General features: G+C 54.1%; 1 protein-coding gene across 22 annotated transcripts in view; it reads left to right on the top strand.

Annotated features, from left to right (window-relative positions):
* Ncor2 (nuclear receptor corepressor 2) overlaps positions 1-17,154 on the top strand; it is a 160,137-nt gene that overhangs the window by 22,225 nt on the left and 120,758 nt on the right. For 21 of the 22 annotated variants that reach the window (XM_055606476.1, XM_055606493.1, XM_055606487.1 and 18 more), the window contains exon 2: positions 2,651-2,695. The exons of the other annotated variant lie outside the window; for it this stretch is intronic. The gene's annotated coding sequence lies outside the window, so the exon portion shown is untranslated. The remainder of the gene's footprint in view (positions 1-2,650; positions 2,696-17,154) is intronic. 22 annotated transcript variants of the gene reach the window in all.

The following is a 17,154-nucleotide window of genomic DNA, read 5'->3' as shown; positions in this document are numbered from 1 at the left end:
CAGAAATGGCCACTGGCCAATCTGATAGAAGCCATTCTTCACTTGAGGCTCCTTCTTGTAGGTGACTCTAGGTTGTGTCAAGTTGACAGTAAAAAGTAGGACAAGGTCTGTGTATGAGCTGTGCCCATTTGTTCTGGTGCTCCAACAGCTCTGGCCCAGGCTCTGCTGTAGCTGGGGGAGTGGTCTCCGGGCTCCAGCCTCAGCCTCCTGCCTGAGAAGCTGGGACGGCTACCTCAGGTACTAAATGAGGGGCTGGTGACGCCAGGCCACCCCTTTGTCCTCCATCTGAGCTGTCCACAGGCCTGTTCACATCCCACTGTGGGCGGAGCTGGTCTAGCCCTTATCAGCTCAGTGGAGGCCATGTGAGCTGGCCTCCTGTTCAGGCTGCCCTCCCTGATCACCCACTCACTGTCTGCTTTGTGGCATTCCCTGGCTTGCCACTTCACCTTGTGGGGTTCCCACCACCTCCGCTCTGTTCTTCAAAGCAGCATGGGACCTTGTGCCTTCTCAGCCAAGACCTGGCTGAAGGCCTTGCTGCTCAGGCTGAATCCGACCTGATGTCCATGCATGGGCGGCCATTCCTGCCCTGTCCAGGCCGTGCACGGGATCCTAGCTGTGTCTCCTGTCTGTGTTCTTGCCAGTTCCTGCCAGCATGGCAGTCGCTTCTCTTAGCAGTCCTGCTAGGCTCCCTAAATGGGGCCTCCCTCCCTTGGACTCTAAAGCTGTTTTTCACAGCTGCTCCACACAGATCTTGTAAACTCCTCAGGCCCTGAATTGAGGGGTCACAGACAGCGGGGGCCTGGAGGGGATGGCCCCATTTCCCAGCTGACCTCCGAGGGTAGGGGCCAGTCCTCCTATTGCTAGGGAAAGAGGGTGCTGCCTGGCCCATTACAGACAGGCTGCAGGTGGCTGGCCGCCGAAGCTTCCGGGAGCCATGCCCGTCCTCACCATTCCAGCTTCCCACAGGGCCTGTCTCTGGAGCTGTTGCAGATGGCAGGACCCGGTGCCAAGCCCCGGGGCATCACAGCAAACAAAGGCTTAAAGAGGACACAGGGCAGAAAGAAGCGACTGGATGGTCCCCTGTGAGTCGCCTGCAGCTGCCCCTTCAAGCCTGGAGTTTAAGGGGCCTGCCAGGGCAGGCAGTGTGGGAGTGCAGGGCTGGAGCTGGGCTGCCAGCCCTGGATTGAGTCAGCAATGCCAGCCAGCATTCATAGGAGCACGCAGTGAGTGCATCCTGCCTCCTTACACGCTCAGTTCCAGCATGCCTGTGAGGCTGTGATGTTTCTACCACTGCAGGTTTCAGAGGCGTGACATTAAGGCACCGAGAGGGGAAGTTCCTGGCTTTCAAATTGCACAGCTGAGCACCTGGGGTGCTTGCTCTAGAGCCTAAGCATGTTGCACCTCCCTCTTCTTCACTGGCCTCTTATCTTTGGGGTTCTAACATGGCTTGGGAACAGGGGTCTCCAAGCTCCTCTTGAAGCGGAGGCGTTGGTGTGTTGGGAGGAATCTTGGAGATGACTTTGGGGGCCAGTTTGTTTCTGAGGGAGGACTGGGGTCAGGATGCTAGACCCGCCACAATTGTCAGTGCTCTTTGGACTGTGTGGTGTGTGATCCACCTCATGTTGTTCCTGCTCATCCTTTTGCTGTACAGTGAAGAATGCTGAATGGAGGTTTCAGGGTTGTAGCTCTAGTATTCCTGGAGGCTGAGGCCGGGGGATCGTGAGCTCCAGGCTTGTCTAAGACCTTGTCTCCAAAACTAAAAGGCCTGAGCCTGTGGGTCCAGGTCATGAAGCAGACACTTGCTTGGCTCTGTAGGGATTCCATCATGTTTGCAGCCGCAGGGCCTGTGAGCTCCAGCTGTTTCCCGTTTTTGTCAACACTTGATGTTGTCTAATTTCATTCATCCTGGTAGGCAGTAGCTCCAGGCTTAATCTGTACTCTGGGAGTATTGCCCTGTGCCATCCATCAGCCATTGTCCCTTTTTGGGGCGTTAGAGTACCTATGCCGTGTTTCAGACCCAGACTCTCTATTGCCTCGGTCTTTGTATGATGATTTGGTTAAGGAATTTTGTTTATTTTGATCTGGCAGCACTGGGGATTGAACCTAAGGCCCTATGCAGGCTGGGCAGGGGTTCTACCACCCAGCCACACTCCTCCAACCCCTCTCTTGACATTTTACTTTTGGACAAGGTTTCGCTTAGTTGCTCAGGCTGACCTTGAACTCTGTGTGTTCACTCATGTGTTGCCTCCTGTGCGCTTGGGGTGACATGCTTGTGTTATCAGGCACTGCTCAGTTAGGGGTTTGGGGATGTAGATGGTAAATGTAAGTGCCTGCCAGGTGCCAGCTTGCTTGTTCTTGGGGTCCTGGGGGAGGCGCTGGGATAGGGTCATGGCCATGATGGTCTTGCAGGGTGTTCCCTGTTGGGATATGGGCTTCTTGGAACCAAACAGTGGGATTGGGAGCTCTGCTCTGTGTCTTCCTAAAGCAGGAGCTGTGGGGTTGCAGGAGTGAAACCCGGGTTGTCTGGTCCTCAGTCTCCTTCTCTGTCGGGAGTTGAGGTACCTCCCTCATGGCATCACTGTGGGAAATCCGTGGTGTCCACATGGGAAGCTGTGATGTTTAGTGACAAGATCCTTATTTTCTCCTACAGCTCCCTCGAGTCTTTGAGGACACAGCCTCCTGGTGGAAGTTTCTGGTAGGCTCATTTTTATTTCCATTTGCCGCCTGGGGTGTGCAGGGATCCATGCTGCCTGGATCCTCTGGTGTAAACTGGTGTGGTGTGTTGGGGAGCTGGCAGGTGGGAGCAGAGTAGAACGGTGCTTGGTACCTCAGGGTTTCCTAGGCAGGGCAGCTGGGCACTGTGAGCCCCCACTTTTCCCACTGGCTGATGTTGGGAGAGTTTGTTCTTTATTCATTGATGGATTATTTGTTTTTTTTTTCTTTGTGTGTGTGTGTGTGTGGTAGTGGGGATGGAACCTAGGCCTCGCACATGCTAGACAAGCACTAACCATTGAGCCATGCCTCCAGCTCTCTTTTCTTTTGGGTCTCACTAGGTTGCCCTGGATGGCCTTGAACACACTTCGTAGACCAGGCAGGCTTTGAGCTTGAGCTCCTCCTGCCTCTGGGATGGCAGGGCCTGGCTCCTTGAACTCTTCCATCTTTCTGAAGCATCTTCTGTGTGTATGTAGGTCATGCAGCGGGTGACTGAGATAGCATGCTAACGAGCCGAACAAGTGTTCTGTCTGCACACAGCTAGCAGGTAGCAAGCCAGATGTGAGGTGCAGTTGGGGGAAGAACGAGCCCAGCCAAGAAGATTTAGGGGTGGATGTGTGGGATGGGGTGCAGTGTCATGTGGAATCTTAAGCAAATGGAATTTGAGGCTGGAGAGATGGCTCAGTGGTTAAGAACATTGGGTGTTCTAGAGGACCTGGCCAGGTTTGTTTTCTAGACCCATGTGACAGCTCACACTATCTCTAGCTCTGGTTCCAGGGGATCTAACTCCCTCTTCTGGCCTCCACACACAGTCACACATGTGGTATACAGACATACATGCAGGGAAATACCTATACACATAAAAAAGGATGGTGTTTGATTGAGGCCTGAGAAGAGGAAGGTAGGTATCTGGGGGAGGGTGTCCAGGCAGAGGGCACACACAAGCCCTGCAGAGGTCCTGGTACAGTCTTCAGGGGCTGCCTGGCTGGCAGGACTCTGCCTTACTTGCGGGTTGTCTGGCTGGGAGTCTTTCTCTTTGTCTTGAGTCCTTTGCGGCACCCCAGTAGTCAGGAGGGGAGGAGTCTTCCCCTCACCCAGGTCCTGTTGAGAAGGGCTGTGGCTCGTCTCTTCTCTCAGCCTATGCAAGCTGTGAGCTTCTGGTTCTTTTGATTCCACTGTCTGTGTGCAATTAGGTGTGTGTGCCACGGCCCCTGGTCTGGGTGCTACCGAGCCTCAAACACTGCATGCCAGGCAAGCACTCGACCAGTGGAGCCACTTCTGCAGCCATGGGCTGTGGTTTCCTCTGAGGCGGGAAGGGGGTGGGCATGAGTCTGTGGGGGTGGGGCTGTCCACCGGGTCTTTGAGAGTGGAAAGAACGGCCTGGTTACCCCCCCACTCTCCATCCATCCGCATCTTGCCTAATGGGGAGCCACCTCAGCCTGACTTATCTGCCTGTCACGCCAGTGGCCCACCCGAGGACGATAAAAGGGCTTTTTGTCTGCAAGCACTTAGCTTCCTCCACTGGGGCGATCCATCATGCCTGTGGGAGGAGGGAAGCAGACAGAGGGGGAGGGCGGGGAGCCAGGGACCCAGGCGGCTCCTCAGCCAAGACAAGGCTGTCTGGGAACTACAGGATCAGCCAAGGGATGTCCTGAGCCCCATCCCCAGTGAGCAGAGGGCCATGAGGCCTTTTGGAGACCCTTGTTTCTTGGCACAGTCTGGTGAGGGAGAGGGAACAGAAGTCTGGATACTAAGCCAGCCACCACCTGCACACACCCTCAGGTCCCTGCTGATCACTTTGTGGAATGACCGTATCTGATCCCCAGAGCACACCAAAAGTGCCATGTCACTGTCCCCACATTACAGATGGGGGCAGTAAGCCTGGGAGGTGACATGAGGTCCCCACACTGCACTGCTGAGGACCTGGGGGTTCTGCGGTGTACCCAACCCCTGTTCTGAGCTTGCCGTGGGAAGTGGGGCCTCTAGCGTTTTCTACAGGAGGGCCACTGGTGTTATAGGCTTGGGCAGGAGAGGGGGTTTACCTGAGTCCAGGCATGATGGGACGGGGGAGAGGTTGGTAGGGGGACCAGAACAGTCAGGAGTACAGTTAGGGCAGGCAGAGAAGTGTCCAGGGCTCAGTGGGCAGATCATGGGGGTGGCAGTTGGCTCACATTCTGGGTTATCTCATCTAGGTACCGGGACTGGTTTGGTCCTCAAGCCCTGGCTGTGGATATCATGGCCAGGGAGCACAGGACTCCCCCTCCCTTCCCTCATGGAGGGTCAGTATCCTCCATCCTCTGGCTCCTTCCCAGCTGGGGTGCTGAACCCTGACCAGGCTCCTGCCTTCCTTCCCTGCTCTCCCTCCTTCTCTGCCCTCCCCTCCTTTTTCCTTCTTCCCCCAGGGCCACCCTCAAATGACAGCAATTAATGGTGCCTGTGATGGTGGAGTCTGACAGCTGAGCCGCCTGCCTGCAGCTGCCCTGCTAATCGGGCCCGGGGGACCCCCTCCTGCTTGCTCTATGCACGCCTCTCCTTTGCTCACTGGGTCGCAGGGGCCAGCCTGGTAGGCCTGCAGTAGGCCCTTGGGAGGCGGCAGAATTGGCCCAACCCCTGCAGCTTCTCCCTCTGTCTGTCCTGTTTCTGTCTGTCCTCTCTGTCTTCAGGGTGACTCTTGTCTGACCTTGTGCTCAGTGAGTGTGGCTATGTCAGTACCCCAGTTGCCCACCTCCCTCACATGTTCTCCAGGACTGGCACTGGCCTGAAATGACCCTCGGGGTGACTGGGGAGCCTTTCTAACAGGCCTCACTGTTTCTTGTCTCCTGAGAGGAGAGGGCTCCCGTGGAGTCAGACCCTTGTCCTGCCCTAGCCAACCATCATCAGTCAGATTCCTGGCCTGATCCTGGGGGACCTGGAGGCAGCTACTGAGCTAAGTCCTGCCTGTTGCCTTTGCCAGGGTTAGAAGACTCCCAGCATGTGCCCCCATACACTGGGCTTTGCCCATTAATTATTTTGCAGCAGCAGTAATAAGGCTCCTGCTGTATACCAGGATCTGCAGCCAGTGCTTCTGCCTTCGTTCATTTTAGGGCTTCAAAACACTTTGACATTTAACCTGTGCGTGTGTGTTCAGGCATGTGTGTGCATATGTTTGACATGGTCTTTTAAGAGGAGACCAGAGGACAGCTAGTGGGAGTCAGTTTTCTTTTTCTACCATGTGGGTTCCAGGATCGAACTCAGGTAGTCAGGCTTCGCCAAAAGCTCCTTGGCTCCATTTTCTGTTTTTTATAACCTTGCTTTTGTAGATGGAGAAACTGAGGGACAGAAACTAAAGTGATTTGATATAAATGACTTAGTGAGAAAGGCACAAATGGGACTTTGAGCCTGATCAATCCTACCTAGTGCTCTTACATTAGAAGAACCCAGAGCCCTCACATGGAAGTTGGGAAATGAAGTGGGGATTGTCATTTCTCGTACCACTGGCTCATTTTTCCTTCCTACCAAGGATGGCTCCATTATGCGATGTTTGACAACTTGCTGATCTGGTCCTCCCTAGCTGTGGCTCTAAAGTTCCTCTGGACCATTTCTGCTTGAGTCTCCATGAACACATTTTTATTTCTCCTGGATACACTTCTAGGAGTGGGTTGCTAGTGCGTGATAAGTATGGAGAAGCCAGAGGGTTGTTGGCTGAAGTGCTGTCTCACTTTGCATTCCCACCAGCAGGCTGTGGTGATGGCAGGTGCCCTGCTTCCATGCCTGCACTTGACACTGTCGGTCTACGCATTGGCCGCCTGAGCAGGTTCTGTCACATTTTCGATTACACTTCAATATTGGCTGGTTTGGATTCTGCGTTTGGCCACCTGGTGGATGGTGGAAATCTTGGATGGGTGAGATGATCACACATCTGCCATTGCTGGCTCTGTCATGTCAGGCAATTTCCTACTTTTTCTTGTCTTACTGCGTGGGCCAGGACCATAGTGTGTTGTTGAATAGTGGCATCTGGGCTTTTAGGGTTACCAAGTGGTGGCTGTGCTAACATTCCCAGTTAACAGAGAGGAAACTGAGGCACACAGAGGCCAGATAATTTCTCCCTCAGGAGGAGAGTTGACACTCAGAACTGCGGCTTTCCTACTTTCTCCTCTGTGTCAGGAAGTTCCGGCTCCATGTGTTATATGGATGCGTTTGCTGAGCTAGAGGGTCGTGCCAAGAATTGATGGCCAGGCAGGGCCAGAACTCAAGCTTTCCCTCCTGGGGTTTCCTTTGCTTCAGCGCCAAGGGTGTGGAGGAGCGCCCGGACCTCCGGGTTAAGCCCTGTCCTTTGGCACCCAGTACTGTGAAGAGAATGTCAAGCTGTGGTCTGCCAAGGGTCTGCTCTGATCTAGCTTGCCATCTTGAGCAAAATCAGAGTTCCGGGGAGCCGTTGTGGGGCAAGGCAGGGGCCTGATGTTCAGAAGCCCAGGAATGGGGGTGGTGTCAGGAGAGAGGCTCCTGCTCTTTGCAACCCCCCCTTCCTTGCCTGAGGGGGTGTCAGCTAAGACGACTTTTCAGGGGAAGAAGGCCCGTAAATCAAATAAGCAATCCCGTAAATAAATAAGTAATGAAGTTAGTGGGGTGCCTAATTACATCAGAGTCGTAATTACGGATGGATGCCTGCCCGATAATTGTACTTGTTTTTAATCTTCGGCTCCGACATGTGTCTCCTTTATCTAACAGTGGTCGTTACCCCAGCTGGCAGAAGAGGTTCTGTTTTGGGGCCTTTGTGGGCCTGGTGGTTGGGTGGTTGGGTGGTTGGGTGGTTGGGTGGATGGGTGGATGGGTGGATGGGTGGGGCCCCCACATGATTCTGTGCTGGGTTAGCCAGGGTCAGCTTTGGCTTTATCTCTTGGTAGGGCTTTGTAAGCTGACTCCAGTTCTGAAGTGAGCAGTGACAATGACAGGGATGATAATAGCAGCAGGGTTTATAATAGCACCCACAGTGCTCTTAATGATAGTTTATTTAACCTCCAAACCCTCTCGAGTGCTATCATCCTCCCCTCTTTATGCATGAAGAGACACAGGAACAGAGAGGTTTAGCACCTCATCCGTCCGAAGCTGCTTGGCTCTCAGACCTGGGTCCTTCCTGGCCCTAGGTTATCCTACGTGGGGCATCTTGGGTACTTGCCCTGCCTTGAGTGGGAGCGGGAGCAATCCTGTCATTGAGCATGATGGCCTTGATCCACAGTGAAGTTATTTCAAGCTGTGGGTGACCTTGCATCCCACTAAGGACAAAGCCAGCTTGTGTCTCCTCCCTCTGGTAGTCATCACTGGGCCCAGTCTACAGAGACAGAGGCTGGGGAGGCAGCAATGGAGTGGGTTTCCATGCCAGGCTGGGCATTTGGGATTCTTTGTTTGTTTGTTTTTCTTTAATTTTTCAAGACAGGGTTTCTCTGTGTAGCCTCGGTTGTCTTGGACTCACTTTGTAGACCATACTGGCTTCGAACTCACAGAGATCCGCCTGCCTCTGCCTCCCTGAGCACTGGGATCACAGGCGTGCACCACCTGAGCCCTTTTGATCACCTTCAGCTTCTTGGTGTAGTAGCAGAGCTGGGTGTGGGGATGGGACAGAGGGGTGGAGGCATGGTGTTGGGGTGACATCCTTTGACAAAATGACGACAGGGCAGGACAGGGAAGGACATGGCCACTCAGCCATGTGGGGTTGGGCTGCCTTTCACATACAGGGAACCAACATCTGGGTTTGTCACTTGCTTTTTCCCCTTACTTTAGGAATTCATTTGTATTTGAACATGGGAATGTTCTGGACTCTGGTCAGAGCAGAGTGTTGGGCAAGGTAGGCACTGTGAGTGCCCTGAGGGAATATCAGATTCCCAAGTTAAATGCCTTGGAAGCTGATGAGGATCAGGAAATGTGAGGTGAGGCCTGAACCCAAGTGGTTAGGGGCAGTAAGGGCTGCTGAGGTCAGGGGCAGGTGCACTGGGGTCACGTTAGATCCTAGAGGGAACTGACTGATGGGTGATTAGAGTGGCTGGCCCCCTCAGAAGAGGACGTGTTCAGGCACAGCTGGGTCCAGGAGTACAGACATCGCCTTGGGGAGCTGCCTCTGTCTCAGCGTTGTTTCTGTGGTGCTTGTTCCTACCACCAGCCCACTCCTGCTGCCTCGGGGGAAGGAGAAGCACCCAGAACCTGGGAGGTGCCGCTCTTTTGCTTGTTTTCTCCCCAATGAATTCTTTAACACCTTTCTTCCCCTGCAGAGAGGTGACTAAAAGGTGGTGGTAGTGCTTCGGGGTGTCCCAGACTTAGGAAGGAAGGGAGTGAGCCCAGACTGGAGACTGGGGCTGAGCACTGTGCCAGACACTGAGCAGAGAAACCTTGACTGTGGTGTTGACTTGAAGTTTCTTAAGTCAGAAAACTACAGCTCTGTGGGCCAGAGCCTTTGTACTTGGCGTAACCAGCTGTCACCATTTTTTTTTAATGGCCTGTGACTTATCTCAAAGTACAACCTCCCCCCACCCCCGGCCCTCGTAATCTGGGCAAATTGTCTCATGGAATGTTCCAGAAAGTTCCAAGTTTGGGGAAGTCATGCCTGATACCTCTGCAAATGCTGTTTGAGAAAGTGAGGAACCATGGCTGCAATCTTTCCTTCTGGAATGATCCTTCAGGTGCCTGGGGTATGGGGGGATCACCAAAGGACAGTATCCAGTGGTTAGCGACTGAACTCGCCATTTTTTGCTCCAGGGGTAGGTCCATCATTTTGCTCACTGACTCAGTTTCTACATCTGTGGGATAGCTGTGCCTTTAGGAATATCTGTGGGATCATGGGGATAGCCCCATGGAGTTTGTGTAGATTAAATCGGTACCTGGCATTTTCGGGATGTGATGTCCTTGCCTGGTCAAGTCCTTTGGGAGTGTTGGGTTCCTCATCTCTCTGTTACTGCTGCCTTGGAGTGGGTTTTCAGGGCACTGGGCAGTGGCTACTGCCTTCTGTGGCTTTGGCTGTGACTCTTGCTGGGGGAGGCCTATGCAGTTAGTAGCACTGCTGGAGGGGGTGGGCCCTTTGGGCATAGAGTAGTGTACCACAGCCTTGGTCCTGCTGTGTGCTATGTGGCCAGTGGGCCGAGTTTTCTGTGCCTGGAGCCAGGGGTCGGGCACGAGGCTACCTTTTCCTCTTAGGGCAGAGCTGGCTGCCTCATGCCTCTTTGGAAGGGCTTTGGTCTCTATGGTCTGTCTCGCGGCCTCTGGCAGGCAGCAGCCAGTAAAGTGGGCCTGTGGCTTATATTTGGCTCAGTAGTGGTGCCCCTGCTGGCTCCCGTGGGCCCAGCTCTGGATTGGGGGTAGGGTAGGGAGCCAAGGCCATAGCATAGCCCACTGAAAGCCTGGATTATGTGTGGGTCATGAGATGTGATCATTGTGGTCTTGGTGGACCATCTGATTCAAGATGGACACAGAAACAGTGGTGAATGCCCCCAAATTCCCTGGAATTCCCTGGAGCCTCTGATCTGGAGGCATAGGTGGCTGATCCCCTTCAGCTGAGGGACATGGGGACTGAGGGGTGTGAGGGCCCTTTATACACCTTAGGAAGGAACGTGGCCGTACACACCCTAACTTTGGATTTCTGGACTTCTTTAGCTCACATTGAGAAGCCCCTCAGTGGCCAGTCACCTGTCACTGTAGCCACAGGGGTGAGCGCACATGTGGGTTTTTTATTTTAGCCTCATGGATGTTTGAGTGTGACTGTTGCCGTGTGCACAATGCTCCACGCACACAGTACGGGCCCAATACATGTTTCTTGAATGTCTGACAGCTCCAGGCCTGAGGCCCAGGAGTCTTGGGGGTGGGTTGGGGATCGTGTAGGGCCTTGCTTTGGTGTGTGGTTCTCTATACCTCTGTTACTTGGTTTTTGTTCAGGTGGATTCATGAGATTCTTGAGATTCGTTGTTTTAAGACTAGATTTTACTGTGTATCTTAAATTGGCCTGGAACTTAACTACGTAGTTGAGATTGGCCTGAACTCAAAACAGTCCTCCTGCCTCAGCCTCCCCAAGTGCTGAGATTGTGGTTGCCAGCATGTCGGGTGATACTAACCTTTGATTTTTTTTTTTTTTTTTTTTTCCTCCTTTGAGTCTAATTTTGTGTCCCAGGCTGCCCTTAAACACAACCCACTGTATCCTAGGCTGGCCTCAGACTTGCGGTATCCTCCTGCCTTAGTTTTTCCTGCTTTAGCTGGGATTACAGCATATGCACTACTACACCTAGTGATGACACATTTTCAGTGGGTGACCACTTTGTCAGTTTTGGACACTCAGAATTGTGCCTTGGCCACCTCTGTCTAGTTATGGATTGTTTGTCCCCTTGTGCCCCCCCCTCCCCCCCGGGGCTCATTGCCATTGCCTCCAACCCCAGGCTGTGTGGCTAGCCTGTCCCTGTATAGAGTCTCAGGTGGGGCCTTTTTGTGTGTTTTGTTTCCTGTTGTGTGGCTTTGGGGCTCTCTTCTCCGAGGTCCCTGCATGCTACAGTGTCTGATCATCATTTCTTTCCACTGTGTGGTTATACTTCACTGTGTGGCAGTGTAGCCATAGAATGTCTTAGAATGTCTTTGTGGATGGGGAAACTGAGGCTAGTATGGCCACTGTGCACTGGGTGGGGCCCAGGCTTTCGGAGAGGCGGTGGAAGAGGTGAGTTTCTTGCCCCCCCCCCCCCCCCCCCCCCCGTCTGGCCAGGAAGCAGCTTGCTTGGGGAGTAAGCAGTATGTTGAACTGGCTATGCTCTTCTGGGGTCCAGATCTCCCCACTGTGGCTCTTGGCTGGCCCTGTCACAAGCCACAGGCAGTTGCCCTGTGTCCAGTCCCCTCTCTGATTCCTATTGACTTGAATCTTGGCCTGTAACCTGGACCCGACCACCTCTGCCAACTTTTCCTACCACGTGGAGCTGCCCTCAGAAGCCAGCTTGCTGGGAATGGCGAGTTGTAGATGTTGGCTGGTGGTGCCGCCGGCCCAGAAGACCACATGCTGCTTCACCCTGAGCTTGGTTTTGAGGATTAATGCTGTCTGGAAGGTTCTGCCTGTAGCTGCTTCTGTTTTTTGCTGATACATTGTCATCACTGAGTCACTTAACAAATGCTGAGCTGCCTGGTATCCTATGAGAAGACAGAGTGGCAGGCATGACTGCGGAGAGGAGCGTGGCCGGATGATGAGCCTGCCCTGATGATGAGCCTGCCCTCACTGTGACCGGACCCAGCGGGCTGTGAAACTGCACTTGGGGGATTCAGGGTTAGCCTTGTAGAAGGCAAGGTTCTCCTGGTCGTGCCAGAATAGATGCAGGGCAGAAAATGTGGGGGACACCCCTGGCCTAGCTAATGGCAAAGTTTCCTGGTGGCGTTTGGGTAGTGTGATTATGGCCCAGTTCTGCCTTTCAGTCAAGTTGTGTCACAGTGAGAGATAGGGACAGATGAACAGTGGCTTGCATCTTGGCTGAAAAGATGATCTTTAGTTGTTCCATTGTTTAGTGCCTCAGTTTCCCTACCTGTAAAAGATGGCTGCAGGGTGGGTAGGCACCCCACCTTTGCCAGGGACTATGGATCTACAGAAGCCTTTAATAGTCCTTCTTGGGGAATGCACATCACAGGACTGGCAGGAGGGATGGCAGGATCTTTTGTCCTGAAAGGGCCTGGGTGTCTCCTTGCTGGTCTCCCCATGGCTGCTGTTCTCTTCATAACTCTCAGAGGCCACAGGCTTTTGCTCTGTGTTAATCTACCTTAGTCTTGAACAGGCTGGTGGCTTCTTGCTGGCTGTGGCACTGTGGGTACCATCAAGATCCTGGTTCAAGTCCCAGTACAGTCTCTTTCTGGGACTGCTTCCTTTGGGTCGCATAGCTTCCTCCTGGGCTCACAGTGATGAATGGAGTCTCTTTCTGTCATGCTGTGGGGATGGTCATGCCCCAGGTGCTCTGCTTGGTGTCATTGTGGTTGAGCTGCTGGGCACAGCATTGCTGGTCATCCTGAGATGGGTGATGGCAAGAGTGTGGCTACAGTTGAAGCACCTGCTGGAGGTCTTGTCCACTCCTCCCCTCCTCCTCTTGTCCATTCCCTTGCCCATCGTTTCCTGTTTTAGACTTCCCTCATTCCCATTCTGGCCCCACATTTGGCCTAGCTACAGGCTGTCTGCACGGCCTGGGTTTTCTGCTGGGGGGAACCTTGCATCACGCACGGTCCCTTTTGGGAACACACTGTTGCCCTGATTCCTGGACAGTGGGACCAGGGGAAGGAAGTAGAAGCTATTTGAGACCCACCCTGAGGCTTTCGCTAAGACAGCAGTTCTCACTCATTGGGGGTTTGACTGACCGTCTCACAGGGGTCATCTAAAATCATCGGAAAATACAATTACTAACATTGCAATTCATAAACAGTGGCAAAGTTACAGTTATGAAGTAGCAGCGAAAAATCATTATGGTTGGGGGTTGCCACAACATGAGGAACAGTAGTAAAGGATCGCAGTATTAGGAAAGTTGAGAGCCACTGTGTCAACACCTCAGTGCTGCTACCCAGAGCCCCACAGCTGCAGAGCCAGCCTGCCCGAGAAGATGCGCATCCCACACCCAGAGGAGGTTGGCCTTGAGGTGAGTCACCCAACAAGTCACAGCCAGTGCTGACGCCTGCCTGAGCATCCGGCCATCTCCTCTGGCCTCTGTATGCATTTGGCTCTGCCTTTTTCTGGGCCTGTCACCAAGATGATCCAGTCCCTGAGCCCCAGGCCCTGTTTCCTTTAGTCAAGATCGGAAGGACGGGAAGAACGGGAGTGTTTTCCTCTGGCCATCTGGCCCGGCATGACTGGAGGACGTCAGGGCTGGCTGGGAGGAAATGGTTAAAGGAGGGGACGTGGCTGGCGCTGGTCCCCCTGCCAGCAGCAAGGAGGGAGAGGGCTTCTTGAAAGCTATAAAAAGGCCTCGCAGTGTTGAGCCCCAGTGGCTGGAAGCCCGCCAGGGTTACCATGGCGATGAGGAATTAGTCCCGACTGCCAAGGCTGCTAGCAGCTCCGTACTTTTGGCTCTGGAACAAGAGTGGACTTATGTAATTCCGTGTTTATAGGCCTGGGTGGCGGACGCAGAGCCGGGCCTGCGTCTTGGTGGCAGCCCACAGTGGGTCACACCACCCTGCAGGGTATCCCTGACACACCTCTGGTGCCCCGATTTTGGGGGGCATTAGGACAGAAGCCTAGGGGTCTGGCAGGCTGCTGGTCCCCACCGGGGCCTCCCCAGTTGGGGTGGGAGCCCAAGTCTCGCGGGAAGGGGTGCGGCCACCGTGTGGGGCCGCGCCCCTTGCCCGCTTGGTCTATAGGGAGGATAGCCCTGTCGCTGGCCAAGGGCTGGCCCCTGGATGCTTGTGGGTTGGGCATCGAGTACAGGGTATGCTGACCTGGGCTGGCATGCCGCTGGCCGTTGCTTGCCGCGTGGGAGAGTTGCTGCAAGTTATGTGGAGCCCACTCAGGCTGTTGCTGGCCATGCACTGGTAAGAGAAGTTGCCTGGCTCGGGGGTGCCCACATCCTCAGACGTGGGGATGGCACCACAGACCAGAGGGCTGTGACTTGCAGGATGTGGGCAAGGGGTGCTGCCCAGGGACCACTGACTGGAGTTGCTTGTAAGGTGCCCACCCCTGCTTGAGATATGGTAGCCTTGGTTCCTTTGGGCCACTGTCAGCCAGCTGGGTGGATGGGGAGCCCCAGGCAGGGAGGACATGTGCCTCATGCTCCTGTGCATGGGACTCTAGGTCATCTTCTTGGGAGAAGTTGTTGATAATCCAGAAGAGGCCCTGGGTACTGGCTGGCAGCCCTGGGAGGAGATGTGTGGTACAGACACTGTGTCCCCTTCCGGAGCCCGCCTTGAGCACGCCCACCTAGTGCATGGTGGCGGGATGGTAGAACAGTGTAGGTTGGGACGTGGGGCAAGGGCTTTCTCCATGACTGTGGACTGCATGGAATCAGGGCCTGGGGACCTGAGAGCTTGGGCTTGGGAGAGCCAGGTGCGGGCATCGTGGGCTCAGCCTGCCTCCCCACTGAAGCGGAGCTTGGCTCAGCGCCCTGTCTGGTTTGAAATGAGGGCCACCGGCCCAGGCTTGCCCAGGGCCTTGGCAGCGAGAGAGGGGTAAACACTGGAAAGTTGGAAAGGCTTCCTGAGCTCATAGCAGCCTGCGACAGCAAGCCCAGGGCGGGGGAGGGACTTCTCTAGGCTGATACTAGGCCTGGTGGGGGCAGCTGGGCTACAGCTCCCAGCGACCCCCAAGCCCAGGCTGGTTGGTGTTGGGGCTCCAGAAGGCATGGTTCGTTTGCCTCAGACCCTGGTTGACATTTGATTGAATCATATGGTTTAACGGACCTGGTGACATGGTTTTCTGGCACAGCGTGGGTTTGCAGTACTGACTGGGGTTGTGGTTGCTGGTAAGGACGATGACATCAGTGGCCTCACCTGGACCAAGGATGGGTAAGTGCCATCTTGGAGTAACAGTGTTAATGAAGTTGTTGGGGTTAGACTGAGGCTCAAGGTGTAGCATGAGCCTTGGAGGACATACGGCTTTGGCCAAACCCTGGAACTCCCTGGCCTTCAGGTGTGCCTTGAAGGGAGCAATGGGAGCCTCAAGGGCCTATAGTGCTGGATGGTGTTCAGGACCTGTCAGCATTCTCCCCATGCCCCTTTCCTCTCTCAGAGATTTGAGCCCTGGGATGGCCTAGGCCTCCAGCTGACCTTCCTTGCAAGCCTGGTGTCCTGTTTGTCCCTGAGCATGGGTCCTTGACACTGCCTAGAGTCAAGGCCTGGGGGTTGGGCCATGGTGGGAGGATCTGTGTTTCTGCTGAGGGAGGCAATGCTCTGTGTTTGTAAATGACGCAGGATGCTGCTGCTGCTGCTGCTGCTGCTGGCGGCTCAGGGCCTCCCTTGTCTGGCCAGCAGCAGCAGTCAGCTGGGGGGTTCCTCTCTTATCTAGGCTACCATGCCAGCTGCCCACTGCTGGTTGTCCTGGACCTCTCCAGATCCTCAGGAAGGGTCCCTGAAGTGGGGCCTGTACGTGTCCCTGAAGTGGGGCCTGTACGTGTCCCTACTGTTCTGAGGCCTGTGTCTGCTTGGAGGGTGCTGGCTGAGTGGAGACTGCCTCTCTTCGGTCCATTGGGGAGTAGTGATGATGTCTTCGCTTCTGAGAAGCCTGCATGGAATCCCAGAGCAAGGTTGGCCCTGGGATGGAGGGGCCGTGTCAGCTGGTGGTCACTGAGACTGCAGTGTAAGAGTGCTTGTATGCATGCATACTTATGCACATATACTCTAATGCATGTACACTTGTATGCACAGATGCTCATGTCCACTGCAAGTGTTTGAAGACGTGACTGAGGCTGCTTGGCTCAGTGTCCTTTCCCTGGATCTGACCTCGGTTAAATTGAACTCTGGTGATTCAAGCTCGTGCCATCGGGCATCTCAAGGGCACATGTGATCATGGCGCTTGCAGTGACATCTCTTAAGAGCAGCTGGCAAGTTTCCATCTACCTTGAAAAGAAGGAAGGAGCATGGCTCCCAGGACCAGGTTGTCCTGAATTTGCATGTTGATCTGCCTTGCAAGCTGGATGGTTTGTCTGAGTTCTCAGAGCTGTGATTTCCTCACCTGTAGGGGGGGATGACAGTGCAGCACTTTGAGGGGCTTATGTGACCATTAGGTCAGTAGTCACCTGAACTGAGCACTTGTTAAAAAGTTTTTATTGTATTTAGCCGGTGTGGTGGTGTATGCCATTAATCCCAGCACTGGGAGGCAAGGCAGGTGGATCTCTGAGGTTGAGGAATTCCAGAACGTCCAGGGCTACATGGAAAAACCCTGTCTCGAAAAAAAAAAACAAAAAAGTTTTTATTACGTCATTTTTGGGGGCATTGGTTCTTTGCTTCCACCATGGCCATCCTGGGGATAGAATGCAGGCTGTCAAACTTGGTAATGGTGGCCCTCACCCACTAGGCCATCTTGCTGGCCATGAGCTTGAATCTTGTTGCCATCAGCTAGTGTGGATGGCCTCTGTGGTCCACCTGTTCATCAGTGTGATTGCTGTGATGGCCTCACTTTGAGGCGAGCCCATGGCTCACCTTCCATCATCATTGGTGTGATGGTCAGGGTTTGTCTGTTTGGCCAGTGATGTGCTGATTCTAGTTCACAGTAGTCACTTGATGACCATGGTTTGCTTGTTCTGTCATTGGCATAATCTTTATGGTGCGCATGCTTTATTGTTGGTGTCATCACCATAGTCTGTCTGCTCTGTTGGCGTGGTCTCCATGGTTTGCCAGCTCTGTCATTGGCATGGTCTTTGTGGTTCATCTCCTCTGTTAGCGTGGTCTCCATGTTTCATCTCCTTTGTTGTTGGTGTGGTCTCCGTGGTCCATCTACTCTGTGGTTGGTGTGGTCTCCGTGGTCCATCTACTCTGTGGTTGGTGTGGTCT

This window comes from Psammomys obesus, unplaced genomic scaffold, assembly GCF_907164565.1.
Source record: "Psammomys obesus unplaced genomic scaffold, mPsaObe1.curated_primary_1811, whole genome shotgun sequence".
NCBI lineage: Eukaryota > Metazoa > Chordata > Mammalia > Rodentia > Muridae > Psammomys > Psammomys obesus.
This window is presented reverse-complemented; position numbering and strand designations above follow the sequence as displayed.